Raw genomic sequence first — 5,696 nt, 5'->3', positions numbered from 1 at the left:
CTCAGATTGTGTACCTATTCTCTCTCTCCTTCCTCTCCCCGATCGCCCCATTTGTCTTGAGTGTGCAGACATAGGATGTCACCCTTCTTCAGTTGGGAAGGGGCCCAATCAGTCACCTTAAGTCTATTACTGGTTCACAAACAGGCAAACCTTACTACGTCTGTACGCTTTCTGCTCTTTAAAAAAATGGAAAAGGGAAACTTTGCCCTGCAAAAAGTTCCCCTGCGTCCCATTTTCATCAGGCGCTTCCAACAGCCACGTGCTGACTCTGCACAACTTGTGCCTGCTTTTTGCCCAGTTTTGCAAGAGGAAGCGAGTGGACACTTGCCACTCACACTGCAAGTCCTACCCGGCTGTTGCCCCCTTTTCCCTGGTATCTGAAGTTTTCACAAAGCACTGCACACAGCAGGGACCCCTCAGTGGCTGCCAAGCTTCAGAAACGCAGGTGATTGAAGCAGTCTATAAATACAAACTTCAGCAGCTGCACAAAGTCCTTTGTGGGCTTATTTGAGTCGTGTTTGCTGAGCAGACCCATTGAAATCAATTAATTCAGCCTGGTTATACTCCGTGTGCCCGCTCTGAGTATCCCTATTTTGGGGTATCGCCCTTTGTCTTTAGAACTGGGAAGCAGCAATGGGCATGTCCATCTCTACCTCTGTCCGTCAGATCTCTGTCCCTCCTTGAGCCTGCTTGAGGTGGCCAACTAAGCTTTGAAATCTCTGCAGCTACACTCGGCCAATAGGAAACGAGGAGCTGGCTCCACCCTTCGCTGCTACCAGTGATGGGTACCAGTCGGGGGGGGGCAAGCCAGGGCTCATCACAACCAGCTGCCTTTTGAGCCTCTTCTCCCACCGCCAACCTTGTTTCGGGAGTTTTACCTTGACGCTGAAACCCCTAAATATCTCCTGCTGTGTGGTGTCCCGTCACCGGTTCCTCCTTAACTTCATTCCGGCGGCATCCTTTTCAAACAGTAAAACTGTCGGCTTGTGCATCCCCTCCGGCCTGGAGGAAAGAAGATTAAGAACACTCCCACTTCCTAGGAGAAGAAGCTCTCGGGGATTTGTCTGGCTGGGCTTTCATTACCTCCGGAGCTCTCCTCCACCCTCTCCATCCTTTGTTGATCTCTCTTCCCCACCTGCTGCCAGGATGCTGACAGCTTGCAGGTGGGAGAGAGTCCCCTCTCCCGTTTCCTCTCTCCTGAGCGATTTGACGCCAATCTATCGATGTTGCAGAAATATGGGTCACCTGTGTGCCTTTGGGGAAGGTAGCAGCCTGTCCAGTTCCTTGCCAGCTGCCGGCAGTGGTGGCTTGGGAGTGCACCTTGGTTGTCTGAACCGGCTGTCGCCGTGGGGTCTGGCTTTTTTGTATGTGCCTGTGTGAGAGAGAGCACCACTGGCATTTCATGCGCCCGGCTGAACAACATCTGGCTCCTTTTTGTCTCCGCTCGGCCCAATCGCCTCTCTCTCTCTCTTCCCACGGCCCTTTCTTCCAGGCCTCGCATCTCTCCCTTTTAACTAAAGGCAACGTTGCTTTCCCCCCTCTCACTCCCTTTTCCCAGTGCACCTGTGACCTAGTTTGGCACTAATGCCGTTGCGCACCGCCTGTGACCTACTGCCCTGCAGTGATCACCTGTGCCCGCACACCTGCTATTCCTGTTAGCTGCCGGTTCCCAGCTCCTCAGCGCTGTGTGCCGTGTCTTGCACAGGTTACCAGGATGGCAAAGTGGAAAAGGCCAAAATGGGGGAAGGGATGATGAGTAGCGTTGCGCACTGCTATACTCTTCTTTTCCACTGCGCATGTGAGATTCTCCTTTGTTGTGAAAGGCCAGTCTTCCTGTGAGGTGATGCGCACCTTTTTTCCCCCCCTGAAGTGAAATGGAAGCTGCACTTCACTCAGCCAACATGAAAAGCAAACTGATTTCAAGCATATAAAGTTCAGACCGATTTACAGGAAAACAGATCAGACCAGTGACCCACCACAGAGCACAAGTCCAACCCCCTGCACCACTGGAATCTGCCCAGCGTGCGACTCAGACCCATGGCATTTAGATTTCGAGTCTCATGCTCTGCTCTTGTCCAACGTTCTTTTCTCACAGTGGCCAGCTTGAAGCCTATGGGGTGGGGAGGCTGAAAGTGTGACCTGAGTTTAACAGGACTCCTCTGTGGTTTTCAGTATCTGATACAGTGGTACCTCTGGTTGCAAAAATAGAAGGGGAAGAAATGGAGGCAGTGAAAGATTTTACTTTCTTGGGCTCCATGATCACTGCAGATGGTGACAGCAGCCAGGAAATTAAAAGACGCCTGCTTCTTGGGAGAAAAGCAATGACAAACCTAGACAGCATCTTAAAAAGCAGAGACATCACCTTGCCAACAAAGGTCTGTATAGTTAAAGCTATGGTTTGCCCAGTAGTGATGTATGGAAGTGAGAGCTGGACCATAAAGAAGGCTGATCGCTGAAGAATTGGTGCTTTTGAATTATGGTGCTGGAGGAGACTCTTGAGAGTCCCATGGACTGCAAGAAGAACAAACCTATCCGGGATCCGTTCCGGAAGCCCGTTCCCAACATGAAAGGAATACAACCCGCAGCGGCGCATCTGTGCACGCACAGGTTGTGATTCACTGCTTCTGCACATGTGCGTGACGTCATTTTGTGTGTGTGCGCAAGCGGAGAAATCCAGAAGTAACCCTTTCCGGTACTTCCGGGTCACTGCGGGACGCAACCTGAAAAAACGTAACATGAAGCAAACCTAACATGAGGTATGACTATTCAAGTAGGACATAACCACCAGAGTTGGTAGCCAATGATAGCTTCATTCTCCATTTCCACTGCAATGGCTACTGTTTTAACCATGTGTTGTGCAAAAGTCCTGTGTCTCTGCCTAAGTGCTTATTCTGGAGGACAAGAGAATTATGAATGGACGGATCCCGTCACACCAGGTGCAGGCATACAGCAGAAGGTGCTTCCTAGTGGAGGATGTTGGGAAGGAGGCATCAGAACGGCATCATTCAGAGCTGCAGCAGAAAGAGATTTCATGCGTGTTTTTGGTTCACAGTAGTCTCAGGCCATACAGTTTAGGATCGCAGTTTTGAATGAGGCTTCCCTGCTGAGAGCTGGCACCCGATTTATTGGCTTTGAGGCAGTGGCAAAGGTGCAATAAAAAGTAGGATCTTTCCCTCTACAGAAAGTGGGAGTGTTTGCTGTCTCCTGATGACAAGCGCAAAGAGGCTACTTGGATAGTTTCATAGTACGGAAAGGTGTTCCTTGCTTAAAAACTTTACAATAACGCTGTAAAGTCAGCCATTGTTTTCCCTGCATATTCCACAGAGGTGAGAGTGAGTGTAAATAAAGCAGGTTTGAGCCACTGCTGGCATGCCTTCGGGTGCCCGGTTCAGAGCTGCTTCCTTGCACAGGTGATCTTGCCTTTGGCACAGCACCTGCCCACCAACAGCTTTGCAAGGTAACCTTGCTGACAGCCAGGTCTTGGCCTAGAGGAACAAGCGGCAGAAATTTGAGGGAGGGAGAAGAGCCATACAGGATAGCAGAGAGGAAACTGGTTCTCCAGAGGTTGGGCTTCACCTCCCGCCATCCCCAGTCCTTGTCCCTGCTTGTCTCTCATTACTTGGACGAACGTTGGGTTTTCGGTTGTTTTGAACAACTGATTTCCTGCCGAGTAGCCCCAAGAGACTCTCAAAGCGGCTTACAAAATACTTGCACGGTAGCAAACGCATTCGAGTATAGGAGCAGGAACAGAAATAACACGGCGTCCACGTGGTGTCAGGATTATCCAGGCGGCAGTTGCTTTCCCCACCCGCTTGGTCTTCCCTGCTTAGGATCTTTGAGACAAAGGAGCGGGGCTGAGCAGCCAAGAACCCATTCAGCCCATGATGGAGGCATATTTGATTCAGGGAAGGTCTGGAGCGTGGAAGAGTTGGGAATGTGTCTCGTCTGAAACCCTGGAGAGATTCTACCAGACAAAGTACCAGGGAGAAGTCCTGTGCCAAATCTGGAAGCTTCTTTGCAAGAGTCAGACCACTAAGATAACTTCTCCCTGGTATAAGAGCATCTGAGGAGCCTTGGCTGGGTCCGGCCAGTATTCCATTTAGCTCAGCACACTGACTTGACCCGAGTGGTACATGCTCTGTAGTTATCTCCCACTTAGACTACTACAATGTGCTCTACGTGGGGCTACCTTTGAAGGTGACTCGGAAACTACAACTACAGTGGTACCTCGGGTTACATACGCTTCAGGTTACATACGCTTCAGGTTACAGACTCCGCTAACCCAGAAATAGTGCTTCAGGTTAAGAACTTTGCTTCAGGATAAGAACAGAAATCGTGCTCCGGCAGCGCAGGAGCAGGAGGCCCCATTAGCTAAAGTGGTGCTTCAGGTTAAGAACAGTTTCAGGTTAAGAACTGACCTTCGCAACGAATTAAGTATTTAATCCGAGGTACCACTGTAATCCAGAATGCGGCAGCTAGACTGGTGACAGAGCAGCTGCCGGGACCATATAACACCGGTCCTGAAAGACTTACATTGGCTCCCAGTACATTTCTGAGCACAATTCAAAGTGTTGGTGCTGACCTTTCAAGCCTTAAACAGCCTCGGCCCAGTATACCTGAAGGAGCGTCTCCACCCCCATCGTTCAGCCCGGACACTGAGGTCCAGCGCCAAGGGCCTTCTGTGAAGATACAGGGAACCAGGCAGAGGGCCTTCTCAGTGGTGGCGCCCTCTCTGTGGAACTTTAGATGTCAAGGAAATAAACAACTAACAGGGAATTTTTTAATGTGTGACATTTTAATGTATTTTTAATCTTTGTTGGAAGCTGCCCAGAGTGGCTGGGGAAACCCAGCCAGATGGGCAGGGTACAAATAATTGTTGTTGTTGTTGTTATAGCTGATGTTTAGAAGACATCTGAAGGCAGCCCTCTTTATGGAAGTGTTTAATGTCTGATGTACCGTGCGTTCTTTTATCCTCTCTTGGAAACCTCCCAGAAAAGCTGCGGCAACCCAGTGAGATCGGCTGGGTACAAGTAACAAATTATCATTGTCGTCATCATCCGAGTGCAAGAGCCCTCTCTCCCAATTTCAGCTCCCCGCAAATGATATTCTGATGCATATTGTCAGCAGCGGTGGAGGCAGAATTCAACCATCATGGCTAGTGGCCATTACAGACCTAGCGGCAGCAGTAGAACTTTGCAAAGCTAAGCATGGTCTAGTACGGTTTCAAATTGAGGGGGGGGGAACCTTGTGTTGAGATTCCTTGGGTTGGACTAGAGGACCTTTGGCGGTCCCTTCCAACTTGGTGATAGCCTTGCCCTCCTCTGTCTGTTTAAGAAAAGTGTTCCGCGGCGGTAAGGGTTCCTCTGCCGTCGTGCAGAGCGCTTCCTCCGCCAGCCCAGCCGCAGCCTCGCCCAGCTGGGGATTACAACGCAGGGTTTCTAGGTCAGACCATGTTACATCGGGCGGAAATTTCTTGGGAGGGATCCGGACTCCGCTTGGAAGGAAGGGAGGATTTCAGTGTCCTCTTCCCCAGATGTCTGCAAGGCTGGTAACAAGCTGTTCTTCCCACCCCTCCCTCTTTGTGGAGCAGCGAAAGCTCTGAAGGAGGCAGGTGTTGCGGGAGAAAGGAGGGGGAGGCGAGTCAGGAGAGAGGGGGTGCATGCTAGGATCCTGTGTTTCTCCCACCCCACCCCCCC

Source organism: Podarcis filfolensis (assembly GCF_964270895.1).
Source record: "Podarcis filfolensis genome assembly, chromosome: 8".
Classification (NCBI taxonomy): Eukaryota; Metazoa; Chordata; class Lepidosauria; order Squamata; family Lacertidae; genus Podarcis; species Podarcis filfolensis.
This window is presented reverse-complemented; position numbering follows the sequence as displayed.